We start from the raw sequence: 17,472 nt of genomic DNA, 5'->3' as shown, positions 1-17,472 counted from the left end.
TCTTTGGATCGATTTTCAGGCCCTTTGCATAGTGCAGCTACCCCAACTGCTAAATATAAAACCTTGGGCATTGGAGGTTTTCATTAGAAAGATAATATAGCTGCTAAATAGACAGCTACAACGTCGGTGGCACTAGGATGGGTTGTAGCAAGGGCGAAGGCACATCAATTTCTTATCAATGCAAATAAGGTTTTTCACAAACCTCTTCCTGTATGAAAATGTCATTGTCATAAATAAAGAGCTAACTAGCCTGCCATTAAATAGACTTGCTAAAAAGGAATCTATAAGTAGCAGCATTTATTGACATAAGACTAGAATGAGTACCTTGAAAATTTTCTCGAAGCAAACTGGAATCCCTAGGACAAATATGATTGCCCCACAGCCCTGACTGGTAACAACTGTAAGTAGCTTTTTCGTATGATGGATATCAGAGTCAACCAAGATGCTGCTTGAGCAGGTATTCTCAATAGAGAGCCTAAAGAAACCCTGAAATGCAGAATCGCACTGGTGGAAATCCAAACAATCTGCAACTACCTGGCAAACAACCCTATATTTAGATGAACATAAAATATTGGGAGAGAGGACAAAATTAAACAAATTAGAAGTAAGAAACTAAGAAATATTTAGTAAATAGTTCTAAATAGGAGTGGACTCCATTACTCTGGCCATGGGTCATTTTCTTGACACAGATAAGTGGAAATTCTACATTGGAATATTCACTAAGAATCAAAACCCTGATTGAAATTTATCTAGCACGGTCAGCTGAAAGGCATTTACAAACATTATATCAAGCGATTCTTTCAGTGTTTCATGAATACGAAGAATTAGGGAATAGAAGACACTGACACAGAGATATGATATCACCCTAAATTGTGAGATATGGCGATTCTGTTGCCAACATTAATCTGTATAGAAAACCCTTTGTAATGTGATCTCAATCCGGAATTCATGGATGTTACATACCTACTTGAAAGTCACTAGGTTTATTTTTTCTTTCAATACCAAACTCAGCCTATAAATCTACAGACAGACTCCAGCATCTAATCTGCATAGTAGAATCTTTGCAATCAGCAACAAGCCCATTTGTTGTTTCCCAATTAATTTCAAAAAGCAAAGGGCTAACGGGGACTGACAGTATAGATCTTGGACCTACCAGAGTCACAACTAGTTTGGCTTTGGTCAATAAACTGATGGGTTCAATGATGGACGCTCTGTCCATCCATAAACAATGACTAAAATTGGAAGAAACAAAATGAGATTTTATGATATTGAAATGCAAATTAGAATACAGCAAGAATTGTCAGCACCTTGATTCATAACCTAGCTGCATCAATGCCTTTGGCTTATCTGTCTTGTTGTGCCTTCTTTCACATTAATGGCCTATCTTGCCTTGCTATGCCTTTTTTCACGGTAATCAGATCAATGATGGATCCATCTTCAAATCCACACAACACTGAAGTATCTTACAGTACCGTAATAATGAAATTGCATGACCCTTTCCACGAATGTTTTCTGTAATTCAGATAAACATGTTTTGCTTGGGAATTTAAAGGAATTTAGAACGCTCCCTGAGACTTTTTCAAATATTTCTTGAAGGTAAATCCAATTGTTTTCTATAATGATGTTCAACGATAGTGGGGCTCGTATTTGCACAGTTGAAGCCACCAACAAGGCGCGCACCGTAATGAATATTCCAATGTAGCTGCGAGATGCAGTGTATGCTCGAGAGGGGTTGCAAAGAAGCTTCGACGGGAGCACGAATGGATCAAATGGCTCTTTGGCGGGAGCGTTCGTTTGAAAATGCGCCAGCACAGTGGGTGCCAGCTCGGAGGTGGTGGGTCCCCCGTTCCCGGAAAACGTTTGATGCGATGGGCAGTCGAGCTCCCGGAGAAACGATGGATGGCGGATGGAAGGGCATGGGCATGGATGGTAAAGGGGGCCTCCATACGGGCATTTAATGCCCTATGGCAGGCTGGTTAGCTCTTGCCATAATCTTTGCTTTCGGGGCATCTGGGAGTACAGCAAGGGTTGTCCTATCCGTCAGCGCTTAGTATGCATTAAATATAGGTTAGTACGCATTAAATATCTTATAGGGTTTGGAAATATTGGTTGCCCAAATTGGACAGCATGATAGCGCTTAATATCTATTAAATATCTTATAGAGTTGGAAATATTGGTTGCCCAAATTGGGCAGCAAAATAATAAGGATACTTGCTACTTTCGTCCACCTTCACCACCGTATTCTGACCATGGTAGTCGCAGGGGACCACGTTAACATTACCCAATCAGTTTACATAGAAGTTTAGCATAATTCAAACAAGAAATAACCATGTTTCCCAGAGTTTTCTATAATAAATGTTGTACATACCTTTTATAATTTCACCCTTGAGAAGCTCAGGGCCCTTATTTGTGACTGCCAGGCTCGAGAATGTGCTCCGGGACACTACAAAATCTGTTTGCTTGTTCTCTGTGAAGTCCGTAACTACTATCGTCGTCCCTGACTTGTTGCATAATTTGGGGTCTGTGCATTTTATCTGCTAAAATTCAACTGATCATCCTACAAATATTATTTTCGTTTTCTTCATGAAGAAATCTGGAATTATGGAAACATTGTGTTAACTTTTAAATCTGGAGTATGCAATGCTTATAGGGCTTTGCGTGATGGCAAGCGCTACACCCAACGCCATTCCTGTAGAGATCGGAAGTAGCAGCTCCCATATTGCCACCATAGAGTTTTGCTGCAAATAATCCGTACCCACACGCCCCTACTGCAATAAAAATACCAAAGAAAGTAGTTACACTATGGAAAGGATAAATTTATTACCACTGTCAAATAGTATTCCCATATAGTTTTAGGGATCGTGCAATACCATTAACGAACCCAAAGTTAGCGTAATAGGCGAGTTTAGATTCCAGCTGCTGCAACTCAACACTGCACTTGGGACTGTAACGATGATCATGAGACCCAAACTGCAAAAGAGGAAGAAATTTGGTGTTCCGGTGGCGATGATGGAAGATTTCTTCCAAGGGAGAAAGAATTGAAATGGCCTCTAGTCCCAATTTTGATTTCCTCTGCTCTCATATTTATAGTCATCTAATTGGTACACAGCGGTTACCTGGTACTTCCATCTGTCCTGCAAAGTGGAGATGAAAGTGTGGCTCTAGTGCATAGTACGTCACCATGCGAAGAAGAATATTCCTAACAAGGCGGAGGAATTGTTTGGGTCAAAAGCGGTTAGATAGATAAAAAAAGTTTCAAAAAATATTGTAGAGGTAGTGTTTAAATCTTTTGATGGTGGAAATGGTTTCAACATCATCTGTAATACACCTAAAATTTTGAAGTTTAACAACTATTAGATTTATAAAAATTCTTGCAAATTTTTCTTTAAATATAACCAAAATTTCCATAACTTTCCATGAGCCTGATTACACTAACCGATACGCGATATAAAATGAACTACTAACCCTTATCTAAAACTCTAGTATGGGATTGTGTGCAGGTCTAGTATAATACAGTGATACTTTGTACTTGTCGAAGGTTTGGATTGGCCTTAAAACCCACTCGAACACAAAGATATGTTCCGTGGGCAATTAAAAAGAATTATCTTCTGTGGAAGATTTGACGTTGGAACCCGGGGCCACCTGAGTTAGTTACCTTGCACCCTTTCAAGTAGTGCACTGTCCACAACTATAATACCCTATTTGTCATCGCAAAGTCGACTGCAATCTCTACGGACGACGATATTTGTAGAGCCCAGGCCTATCTACAGACGACGTAATATCTTTAAAAATGCTTCGATGGGGTAGCCAACCTCAACACTTTGGTTTATAAAAATCTTTAAAAGGTGCTTCCATGGCGGTAGCCAACCTCGACACTTTGATCTATATTATATGCTTGATCCTATCATTAGTTAGTTTTTTTAAATTAGAAAGTGTTTAAAACTTCTATCAAACATATGCGAAGGCAAATTGAAAAACATCACTTCGCAGAGTTCAATGTAATTTTATTATGACATTTATCATTGCTTTTTTCTGAATATAAATAACAGCTCAAGTAATTAAACATGTCAAGTGGATATTTCCACATATATATATATATATATATAAAAGTGATTGGGTTTGTTTTACTTTAACATGGACATGGAAATCAGATATGAAGTAAATATGCTTTTATATATATGATTTAAAATATTAAAAAAAAAATATTATTATTTTTATTCAGTTTTTTTTTATATTTTTTTCACATTATTATAAAAAATTAATAATAATTCAATTCAATTAAAAAATTTCCAAATGGGGTAATGATAGGGTACTTCTAGAGGCAGCGCCTAACCAGTCATATATCGCGTATTCAATGCACCCGGAGATGCACGCGAGATAATCCGTTAACATACGAATTTGAAAACTCGTCACTAAATAAAAAAAGGCAATTTGCGTATTAACGGGCTATGTCCCGTGCATCTCCGGGTGCATTGAATACGCGATATATGGCTGGTTAAGCGCTGCCAGATACATTCTATGCATGTGTAATAAATGATTTTCGGAATAGATTTTATGCATGTGCAATGAATATTTATATTAGGCATCAGGATAAAGGATAAATTGCTAGTTCTCGCATTCTGTATCCTGTAAGGTGTGGGGATCGATGCAGTGTGCGAGCGTTCATTCCTCCTCCACAGGAATGTGTGCCCCCTCTGCAAGAATGTGTGGTCAGTGGGTTAATAATGGGATCATGGGATGTTATATTGAGTTGACAGTGGGGAGGTTGGGAGCAGTGTTAGTCTGTCTGGATTCTTCTATATCGACCTCTGCAAGAATGTGGGGTCAGTGGGTTAATAATGGGATCATGGGATGTTATATTGAGTTGACAGTGGGGAGGTTGGGAGCAGTGTTAGTCTGTCTAGGTTCTTCTATATCAAGTTCACAGTGAGGACATTAGGACAAGTGTTAGTCTGTTTGGATTCTTCAGCCCGTGGGTAGTGTAGGAGTGGTGGATCGCTAAAAGTCTGCAAAAGCTTCAAGTTCTTCTGTCTGTACTTGGTTCTTTGCTTTTTGTTAGTGGATTGAGGACCATGCTTTGCTTTTGTTAGTGGATTGAGGACCATTGGCATGGTAAGTTGACCAATCTTTGTGTCCCTCTATGTGTTGTTGATAACTTTTCCCCTGAATTTTCTGTGGTTGAGGACCATTGGCATGGTAAGTTGACCAATTTTTGTGTCCCTCTATGTGTTGTTGATAACTTTTCCCCTGAATTTTCTGTGGTCGTTGTTGATAACTTTTCCCTTGAATTTTCTGTGGTTGGCATGGTCTTTGGCTCTTTTGTCCACCGGTAATCTTCTGGTTTTTCCTCCTTCTGAGCTTTTTCTGAGATTTTACCGGTTGAATGTTTCCATTCTTTGTCATGGCTCGACAAAGTAAGCCCAGCAGGTAAACATACTTCCGTGGAAGATGGTTGATTTGCATCAGGCTACGGCTATTAGTGAGGGTAGCGAATTAAACAATGTCAAACAAAGAACAACTCCTTGACAGGGGTCTATTGGAAAGCTTCACATAGGGCTAGGGTTCGAATGGTGCTTCATAGAGGACTAGGGTTCGAATGCCTGGATACTGCGAGAGGGAAAGGGGGAGGTCATTACCTTTGTAACGTCCCAACAAAATTCAACGGCTCAAGGTTAACCCTAAAGATCCACCATTAGATTTTCGCCAGCAAACAACCTGCAAGGCACAAAGTGAATAATTTTCGTGCATACAGATTGGCTCTCTAGAAAGTCCGGTAGGTAAAATTATATAAGGATGTAGTGAGCGAGAAATTGGGATGAGGACCCGTGTATTATAAAAATTTAAGCTCTATGGGCCAAAAATTTAGTACAAACTATAAATATTATATTTACGTGGATAGGCTCTCTCCTATTGGAGTTGGGCACTTCAATAATTTTACTAATAAAAAAAATTGATCGGATTTTTTGAATTTAAGAATCTTCGTTGCCACAATGTTTATGGATCTTTTGAATTTAAGAATCTTCGTTGCCACAATGTCAATAGATTGAATTCACACCACTAACTTCCTTACATATCTAAATCCCATGATTAAACTTTGTTTAAATTAATTTTTTACAAAGCTTCATTAAAAATTTACCATGTCATTTGTTAATTGACATCTATGAGGATTAACCATAATGATAACACTACAAAATGTAACACACACCTTACACATACACTTGGCATAGTAGTGGGAAGGTGTATTTTCGAATCCGTTTCAAACCATTGGTAACATGTGTCCAATTCTAAATAACAAGTGTCCGTAATTTAAAAACTAACTTGGGAAGATAAATGGTGTTTTCTCCTAACAACATGTTTAACACTTCTTTAAATTTCCTTGTAAAATAACTTACTATACATATAGTTAGAAAGGAGAATTTTTCCTTAATCTCTTTCTTATTAAGTTAGAAAACATATGTTATCATTTAATCTTTAATTTTTTCCCAGCAATAAACTTTGTGAATGTAACTATATTCACATTCTTTTAGGATGAAAATTTACAATGCCAATTAATTTGTATTTTTTTTAAGAAGGATTATTCCTAGTATGCATGAGTTTTTTTGGCATTCACTCATTTTATGAATCTCCTCATTTCAATTGACATTTAATAATTTCTTTTCTGTTGACTTATATTTTTCATTGTACCAACTATTACAAGCCATCTTATTGTATATTTTTGTACCTATCTTGAAAGCATTCTTTCTTTATCCACACATAGGTAAATTTCACTATTTTCATTATTTACACATAGGTAGATTTCACTATTTTCTCATAATTTACTTTATAATAAAATGATTTGTAGCATATAAATTATGTAATTATAAAATTACTTCAAATATAATATAAAATATAATTAGATATTGAGATAAACTAATGATAAACTAATTACTTCTCTTATGTTTTAAATTTTGAAATAGAGTATAGTAATAAAATTAAAGATCAAAAATATTTAAATACAAAAGAATTAGGTTAAAATATATTACTTAGTTTAAGAAGTAAAGTTTTGGTTTGGAAAACAGTGGAAATTCTTATATAATTTTGATAAAATCTGGTAAAATTTTTAGGAAATTTAGGTTACCATTGTGAAGTTTTAGAATTTTGGATACTTTCTGATTTTTGATAAACAACTTAAAATATATTTTATAACCAACTATTTAAATGTGAAATTTAAGCTTCAGAATTTTGGGTGCCTTTGGGATTTTTGATAGACAACCCAAAATATACTCTATAACCAACTATTTAAATGTAAAATTCTCTTTTTTATGAATAATGTTATGAACATATATTGTAACTTTTGTGACTGAATTATGGTGGATGTATGATGCTTCAAAGTGTCATTTTGAAGTTTTGTGATAATTAAAAAAATACAAAATTCTCCATACCCTGATCAACAATTATTGGCAATAATATCAAATTCTAATTACACAAAATTAATATATTAAGAAAAAATAAAATAATTTTTTAATAATAAAAATGATTGATTATTAATTTTTTTTATAAACCAACAACAAAATTGAAGTCCAAAAACTATATATTTGTCTATCATTTTCAAATATTTGCCAAAATCTCATAAACAATTTTAGAATTTGTTTCAAGCTCCATAACATCTATTTCAACTCAGATAAAGATTTTTGTACCAATTTAAAATTTGGATATAAAAATATGTGTTTTTTTATTTTTAATCTTGTAATAAGCTCATGATCCATTTGAAACCATTGGTGACTTGTCCAATTCAAAAGGTTTCATTAAATTGTACATTAATTTCACCCTTTCGTGTTGTCAATAATAACTCCAAAGAAAAGGTGTCTCTATAACTCAAAAAAACCCATCAATTTCATCATTCTAGCAATTAATCCTCAATGGAAATAATAACTCCAAAAAATAGGTATCCATCAATTTCACCATTCATGATTTTAATAATAACTACGTGACTCCATCTCTGATTGTAACGTGGAGAAATAATAGAATAATTCTCCCACTCCATGCCCAATTGTAACCTTCAGCAATAATAGAATAACGCCACTCCATCTTGAGCATTTCAAATTGTCATTAAATATTTATTGTACTTATTATTCATTACCATTTCATCTATTATAATCAAATGTTGCGTGGATGCATGCATTTCTTTGTTAGCACTTGGGTTGTTTGAAATGTTGAAGGATGAGGAAGGATTACTCTAACGATTTGAAGGGCTTCTCTCGGGTTCTATTTGCTAAAAAAGGTGAAAAATCTTTCATAGCCTTCCTTTTCTCTACCTAGCCTTTTTCCAAGTTTCCCTCAAGATGCATTGGAGAAACAATTTCGTAGTGATTGGGTTGTTGGAATTGTTGAAGGATTACTGGAACAATTGTGCAACGATTACTAGAACTATTTGAAGGAGCTTCTCTCTACTTCTATCTCTTAATAAAGGCGCACAATTTGTTACCTAAATTTGTTTTCATTATCATTGAAGTCTTGTTGAATAATGCATACAAAAATAAATTATATATATATATATATATGTGTGTGTGTGTGTGTGTGTGTGTGTGTGTGTGTGTGTGTATAGATATAGATATAGATCTAACCCTAAACATAAACATAGCTAGCCATTTTTGACTAGATTGTATGCACAGAAAATGTGGCTCCATGATTCCCGCTCAACCTCAAATTTCTCACCATTTCGGAGTGAGAAGCTGATATCCACTTGCGTTGTATATTATACACATATTAAATCAGAAATTTGGCATAGCTTCAAACTCTTTTGAAATGATGTAAATATTCGGCCTATAAAATTTCAGAAGTAAGCGAAATTCTGCACTTTATCAATCATGGAGGTTTACCGGTTTTAAAAAATGTCTGTCCATCCTTATGGAGGTTTACCGGTTTAAAAAATGTCTGTCCATCCTTATGGAATTCTTTTTATTATCCAAGTTTAAATTATAATGATCCTCACGGGAACTTATGCAAATGTGGTTTTTGTGGGCCATTCTTGTCAACACTCCCTGTGCCCCTTCATGTCTATGCTTGTTGTGTGGTGAGTTGAGATTTTAAATTTTGAAAGTTAACTCAATGATGTCAAGGACAAGAATAGAAGACCAGAGGAAACAATTTCATGCATCGTCTCTTTCTTTATTGAATCAATTAATTGATTAGGTCTCAAACACTTTGTGTCCCTTTCACACGCGTTTTGTGTCCCGAGGTTTGGGTTCTTCTCATCATGTCTCCCTGTTTCAATACGACCTCACAAACACCATATACATTTTCAAGGCATGAGTAATTATTTGATCAAATACAGCAGTCCGGCATTATCAAAGCCAAAGAACGTAAATTAAAGAATTATTTACTTCCGCCTGCTTTTCATTTGATAACCTAGCCTAACTCAAGATCATTTAACCTCGGTAGAAGGGATGGTTAGGTTACTTGTAATGACCCCAAGATATGTAAATGTGAAAGTTTACTGTGGTAAAAGACAGTAATACAGTTGTTGTTATGTTTTAAACAAAACTGTGACAAACTATTTCTTTTAATTAAAGTAATTTAAATATTTCTTGAAATGCTGGCAGCCTCTAAGAGGTGAATCTGAAAGAAAGAGATCAGTTGTGATAACTGATGGAAAAACTACCCTCCAAAACAGGAAAAGTCCTGACTGAGGGGGAGGTTCTGTGTTGTGAGGATAGACAGAAGAACTTCTTTTCCAAGAACATGAAAGAGAGGAAATAGAAAAGAAAAAGGTGGTTAAGTCTGGTTATGATCCGGATTTAAACAGGAACGCAACAAATTACAGAGGTAACCATATACACAAAGATGCAGCGGAAATAATACTTCATTTCATTAATGGAAAATACTGAAATATGCTTACAAACAGAAATGGCAATAAACTAGCTAGGGCGATGGTAGCTTATCTCTGAGAAGAGATGTGATGGCTACATGCCTCTGAACTGTGTTACAATGAGGCTCGAAGGCCTATTTATTGTTGAGAAACAATGGAAAACCCTTAACATTCCAAAACCTAACCCTAGGAGATGAAACGCCAAACTGTGGGCCCCGTTTGGGTAAATTGGTACATCAACTTCCCACGGTCGTAACTTTGGCATACGATCTCCATTTGACGCGTACAATAGCTCGTTAGAAAGATCTATCCGAGCACTACCACTTTGGGAAGGGCAACATCGGTCCATGGACCCATGTTGCCCCCATATTTCCCAAAAAACGTCGTTTAGGGCCTCAAAACGGCTCCAGAAGTTCAGGACCCGAAAAACTGCTAAAAATAGTAAGTTGTGCTACAATTAAGGAAACTGAAATTGCTGAGAAAGACAATGGTGGGGGTCCAGGTGGACTTGGCAGGTGGCCACCAATATCCACCTGGATCATTCCTCCCCCCTTAGGAAGCAATGGTCCCCATTGCGTTGAGCTCCTCCATGAGATGAGGAAACTTCTGCTGAACTTGTTCCCTGGTGAGCCACTTGCCCTGCTGAAGGAGTTGGCCCGCTTTGACAACTCGATACAGTTGGATATTCTGTTGGCGAGTGTTCTTGATATGTGTGTCCATGATCCGATCAGTTGCAGCTTGTTCCATGCAATCTGGATTTAATTCTGTGGGTTTGAGCTGTTCTGCAATGTCGGATGTGTCTAGCAATGGTGGAAAGTATGGCCGAAGGCGGTCCACATTAAATACTGGGTGCAGGCCAAGGAATGGGGGAATGCTGAGCTCAAATGCATTGTCTCCCATAGCCTTAGTAATGGTGTAAGGACCATATCGGAGTGGTCTCAATTTTCGATAGGCTCCAGTAAGGCGTTCCTTTTGCAAATGCAACCAGACTTTGTCGCCCACCTGAAACTTGTGTGGCACCCGATGTTGATCATGTCGCTGCTTGTACTTGGCATTTGATTTCTCAAGAATGTCATGGACCTGCTGGCGAATATGTTGGATGCGCTCAATGAAGCTGGTGGCCTTATCTGTTTCGGACTGGACATGAGCTGAATTCATGTGAGTAGCTGCAAGTGGCATGGCCACATCAATGGGGCATAGTGGTTGGAATCCCAAACCCACCGGAAAAGGGCTATGGCCAGTGGAGCTGTGAAGAGCTCGGTTGTAGCTGTGCTGAACGTAGGGGAGGCTCTCGTCCCATGTGTGTGGATGCTTTGAGTTATACATGCGCAGAATGTGCACAATCATCCTATTGACAAGCTCTGTCTGGCCATCAGTTTGAGGATGGAAGGCTGTGGACTTCGTGAGTTTGGTGTCCAGCATTGACCAGAGACTGGACCAAAAGGTGCTGAGAAACCGACTGTCCCGATCTGAGATGATAGACTGTGGGATCCCAAAGTGCACCCACACTCGTTCAAAGAAGAGTTTAGCAGTGGCTTCTGCTGTGATATTCTTCTTGCAGGCCATCATAATGGCCATCTTTGAGAACCTATCGACGACCACAAAAACACAGTCATTTCCATGCTTAGTGGAAGGAAGGCCTGACATGTAATCCATGGAGATGGATTCCCAAGGTCGACTAGGGGTAGGCAACGGGGTATAGAGGCCTTGCTTCTTAATGGTCGGTTTGGCAATGGCACAGGCAGTACATGATCGGATGTACTTCCCAACATCCTGTCGAAGATTCGGCCAATAGAAATAGTTTTGCAGTACTGCCACTGTTTTCTCGACCCCGAAATGCCCAGCAGCCCGACTGTAGTGTGCTTCCCAAATCATCTTGGCACGCTCGCTTGAAGGAACACAAAGGTGACCGAGGTGGCATAATAGGGCATCCTGGAGGTGAAAATCTGCAACCTGCCGACCCTCCAAGAGTGTCTGGTATGTGTGGCCGAATTCTGGGTCGCTTTTGTAGAGAAGTGGCCAATCAGAAGTCTCGTGCCCGCAAGAGTTGAGCACGGTGGTTAGCGCCATGATCGGTGGTCGACTGAGGCAATCTGCAACATTATTGGTGCTGCCCTTTTTATACTTGATATTCAAGTGAAACTGTTGCAGGTATGTAGACCACTTCTGATGGCGATCATTCTGCAATTTCCCTTGGGTCTGTATGAACTGCAGAGGTCGGTGGTCTGTGTGGATGACCGTTTCCTTCCCCAAAATGTAATGCTTCCATTGTCGGCAGGCCTGTACAATGGAATACATCTCTTTATCATAAGTGGGGTACTTCCGGACTGTGTCTGAAAGTGTTTCACTGTGATATGCCACTGGATGTCCATGTTGAGTAAGGACTGCCCCAATAGCATAGTCAGAGGCATCTGTCTCGACCTCAAATGGTTGTTGTAAATCTGGTAACGCGAGCACTGGTGCCGTGCAGAGGCGATCCTTCAACTCCCTGAATGCCTTCTGTTGAGATTCAGACCAAAAGAATTTTGCTTTCGCCCCGCCCTTGGTGACTTGACTCAAGGGCCAAGAAATATGAGAAAATCCCAACACAAACCTGCGGTAGAAGTTGGCAAGACCTAGAAAGCTGCGGAGCTCTGTTAGAGTGGTTGGAGAGGGCCAATCCCGAATGACTTGGACCTTGGCTGGATCGACATGCACCCCCTGTTCATCAATGATGTATCCCAGATACTGAACCTCGGTCATGCCAAAAGTGCATTTCTCCAAATTGGCACATAGCTTGTGTTGCCGCAGTGTTTGGAGAACCTGTCGGATGTGGTGGAGGTGCTCTTCCCAACTCTGGCTGAAGATCAGAATGTCATCCAAGTATACTACTACAAAGGAGTTGGTGAATGGCCGCAAGATGTCATCCATTAGCCTCATAAAGGTTGCAGGAGCATTCGTCAATCCGAAAGGCATGACCAACCATTCGAAGAGGCCCTCCTTGGATTTGAAGGCAGTCTTCCACACATCTGAGGGTTCAATTGGTACCTGGTGATATCCTGACTTCAGATCGATCTTGCTGAAATATTTCGCCCCCTTTAGTTGGTCTAGGAGGTCATCAATCCGCGGGATCGGGTACCTATTACGGACAGTGATCTTGTTCAGCGCCCGATAGTCAATACAGAGTCTCCACGTCCCATCCTTCTTCTGTACCAACACTATCGGGCTCCCACAGGGCGAAGAACTCGGACGGATGTGACCTTTCTGCAGGAGCTCCTGAATCTGCCTCTTGATTTCATTGTTCTCCAGAACGGAGCGCCGATAAATTGGTCCATTGGGTAGCGGCGCACCTGGGGTCAGATCGATGGAGTGCTTGACTTGACAGTGCAGAGGAACCCCTGCCGGGGAGGTGAAGATGTCTTCGTACTCCTCCACAATCTTGTCCATCTGTAGCTGCCGTGCAGAGGGACCCCGTTTGGAGGCCGCGGCCACTGTCTTCTTCTTCCCTTGAGGGCGTATCATCAGGAAAACAAATTTCCTGGTTTTGGAAATGATCTTACTGCATTGTTTTGCAGTAATCAAAGAGATGGCGGCAGGTGGTGCTACCTCTGGTATCCTGAACAACTTATTTCCCAATGTAATAATAACAGCACGGGGCCTTGATTCATACACAGCATGTCGCTTCCACAAGTATGGTTGTCCTAGTAATACATCACAAACTTCAAGGGGAGCAATGTCACACAATACCTCATCCGTGAAGGGCTTGATGTTGTATGGAAGGCGACACTGCTGGCTCACGCGAAGATCTCGCCCTTGGTGAAGCCACCCAATGGTGTATGGTTGTGGATGTGCTGTGGTCGGTAAGCCCAACCGCTTCACGACCTCTGCCGAAATGAGGTTCTTTTGACTCCCGCTATCAACAATGAACTGTATCGGGGAGCCCTTTACCCACATCTGGGAGTGGAAGAGACGCTCCTCCTCCTCTGGATCTTCGGGTTCATTTTTCTGGATCTTTGCGGTAGCAACAGTGGCGCTGGGATCCGCATCAATGATCTGCTTCCCTTTTTCATACCCCTTATCGGGTTCTGACTCAGAGTCGGAACATGCATCTGATTCTGAAACCTTTAGCTCAGCCACCAGTGACTGCTTGGCCCGACACTCACTTGTGTTGTGAGTGGAGCTCTTATGGAACTCGCACCATTTTCCAGTGTCCTTTCTCGGCTTCGCGGCGTTGCTCTTTGCTTGCAGCTTCGGCTGGTTGTCTTGGGCTGTCCCGCCTTGGCTTTGTCCTTTGTTCTGTGGTTTAGGGGCACCTTTCCCCTGCTTTGGATTCGCAGATCCAAAGTCTCGCTTCTTTTGTTTAAACTTCTGCTCGACCTTGACGGCATACCGGTATGCTGCGCCGAGCGAGGGGATGTTTAGGAACTGTATTTCTTCCTGGATGTACTTGTGCAGGCAGCCACGGTATTTGAGTATCAAATGTTGCTCCGAATCCTTGATACCCAACTTTGTGCGAAGGGTATGGAAAAGATTGGTGAACTCCGGCACGTCTTGGTCCCTTCCCTGCCGCAGCGTGGTCCACTTTATGTATTCATCCTCATAGCTTCCGACAGGGTAGTACTGCTCCTTGATGGCATCCCGGAACGAATCCCAGGTGGGTGCGGCTGAAAATAGTGAACCAGTACTTTCATCCTTCTGCTCGCAGTAGGTTTCCCACCAGTCCTTGACATGGGGGGCTGCTTTGAGAAGAGCAAAAACAATCTTTTCCCGACTCGAAAATTCATGAACAGAAAAATAACCCTCTAGCAGATTTAACCATTTATCTACGGCATCGGCGTCTATCTGACCCTCGAATATGGGGATTTCAAAATTAACTTGTACCTTAAAGGGTGTGGCGTTTCCAGAGGAGCTGCTGGAAGCCGATGCGCCGCTTCTGGGTAGCCGCTGAAGGATCTGCGCAAAGGTGTCCATCATCGCGTTCCGTTGTCGCTCGAGCGCTTCTTCGAGCAAGATTTTGATGGGATCTCCTGTCCCCTCGTCTTTCTTCTCGTCCACCATGGGAGGCCGTCGGGATTTGCGAGGCTGGTCTTGCAAAGGTTCAACCAGTTCAAGCCCTAACTCCTTATATCCCGACCTTGTTGGGGACATGCAAAGAAAAACAGAGAAAAAGCAGACCGCTCTGATACCACTGATCCGGATTTAAACAGGAACGCAACAAATTACAGAGGTAACCATATACACAAAGATGCAGCGGAAATAATACTTCATTTCATTAATGGAAAATACTGAAATATGCTTACAAACAGAAATGGCAATAAACTAGCTAGGGCGATGGTAGCTTATCTCTGAGAAGAGATGTGATGGCTACATGCCTCTGAACTGTGTTACAATGAGGCTCGAAGGCCTATTTATTGTTGAGAAACAATGGAAAATCCTTAACATTCCAAAACCTAACCCTAGGAGATGAAACGCCAAACTGTGGGCCCCGTTTGGGTAAATTGGTACATCAACTTCCCAGGGTCGTAACTTGGCATACGATCTCCGTTTGACGCGTACAATAGCTCGTTAGAAAGATCTATCCGAGCACTACCACTTTGGGAAGGGCAACATCGGTCCATGGACCCATGTTGTCCCCAGATTTCCCAAAAAACGTCGTTTAGGGCCTCAAAACGGCTCCAGAAGTTCAGGACCCGAAAAACTGCTAAAAATAGTAAGTTGTGCTACAATTAAGGAAACTGAAATTGCTGAGAAAGACAATGGTGGGGGTCCAGGTGGACTTGGCAGGTGGCCACCAATATCCACCTGGATCAGGTTAGGACCAGATAACCAGGCATAGAGAGTGCACAAATCTTGTTGAGGGCTGGAGGCCTGCAGGATGGCTCGGGGGGAGACTTCCATCTGAGGGGTGGATCTCATGGCTGGGTGGACAAGCAGAAATAAAGCTCAGGTGACTTGTTTTGTTGAGAACCATTCCTGACTCTGGCGAACCAGGTACGGTCTCAAACTGTAAAGTCTCTGTTTGGAAATATTATGTGATGGAATTACAGTAGGCAAAACAGGAAAATATGCCTTTCAATTTTCCCTGATACTGTAATGTTAATGTAAATTTATACCGAAGTAGCTCTCAAGCTATAGGACGGACTGTCAGTTTATAGACAGAGTTTGAAGTTGCATTGCAGTAAACAGAATACACATAGTTATTAGTCAAGAAAGAGTATTGGCATAAGAGGGGTTAACCAAGATCTGGCTACGAGGTAGCAGACCTGAAACACCCTTAATAATGGAAACAAATACTGGTAATAAACGAAGGGTTAACAGTCAACAAGAGATAATGAATACTAGATAGAAAACAAACCCTTGCTGTAACCTGTCGACGGAAATACGGAATGACCTCTGAAATCCGAATACAAAAGAACCAACTGTGGTCGGTTGCTACCCTCGACGAGGGAATTACAAACCCTGCTGTTAACAGGGTAAATAGTTGACATAGAAACGAATATACAAGTTGCTCTGGATAAGCAGAGTTTATTGATAAGCCATACAACAGAGAGCAAGAATCATTAAATATTTCATAACCCATGTGTGTAACATCAGAGGACATTATGACCGAGAACTAGTTCACTAGAATGACAAGGAAAAGAACGTACATTTACATTCATTTATATAGTTCCTATGTATGTAACTGTGACAAGGGTTACATTCATCTATATAATCTTGTGCATGTGACCGTGGAAGGGTTAAATTTATTTATATAACTCTGTGTATGTAACGATGACACGGTTATGTTCATTTAAATAAACCTGTGCATGAAACTACCAAAAGGATACATTTAGATATACAATCGTGTGCATGCAAACCCGAAACGGGTCGTATACTATGAAAATGAGAAAGATTGTGCATATAACCGTAAGAGAAACCTCAGCTATAGCGACATTTCCATAATAAAAAGGAAAGAATAATTTAGCAGACAGTCTCTAAGTGCATGCCGTGAACAACTTTCAAATATGAAGGACACATAGTAATGATAGAAGCGAATCTGAAGCTATCATGGTAATCTAAGATATTTGTGCTATTGCAGTCATCTAAAACAAGCAACAATCGCAAAGATAAAGTAAACCCATATTCTGAGCCTGGATTAAGGATGAATCGAAAACAGAGTCATATAAATACAAGTGAAATGCTCTGAGGCTTAAGCAGATCTGCAATATTACGACTATGCATAAAAAACGCCTGAAACTTAATCGGTCCATCAAAACAGAAATCGAAATTACACATACAGCATCAAATGGTAAACCCTGAAGAGTAACTGTCTATACATATTGTTGAGTACAAGCGTCAGAGGGATTGTTGCCGGATCTGAGCATTGATGCCGATCCGCAACCAACATTTAAGAGCAGAGGCATCAACCCATTTCGGGAGTGCCTTAAACAAAAACAATACTGTATGTTAACAAACTAAGAACATTTGTAAAGAAACCAGGCGCCTCTGAACATAACTTAACCATGATTTACTGCTAAGACCAGACAGTATAAGGATGCAAACCGTGAGGGCTCTTTACAGAGAATACCTCAGCGAATGAGATAAGGAGACCCGCGTTGGAGCGGCGGTTTGCATCAACCATAAACCATATCTTAAGATCCGTGACC

At 40.2% G+C, this 17,472-nt stretch overlaps 1 pseudogene; it reads right to left on the bottom strand.

Annotated features, from left to right (window-relative positions):
* LOC149206255 (expansin-like A2) overlaps window positions 1-17,472 on the bottom strand; it is a 150,364-nt pseudogene that overhangs the window by 132,384 nt on the left and 508 nt on the right.

This window comes from Pinus tabuliformis, chromosome 1_2 (assembly GCF_031772625.1).
Source record: "Pinus tabuliformis cultivar Carrire ecotype Pingquan chromosome 1_2, CPIR1, whole genome shotgun sequence".
NCBI lineage: Eukaryota > Viridiplantae > Streptophyta > Pinopsida > Pinales > Pinaceae > Pinus > Pinus tabuliformis.
The sequence above is the reverse complement of the archived record's forward strand: the minus strand, read 5'-3'. Positions and strand labels throughout refer to the sequence as shown.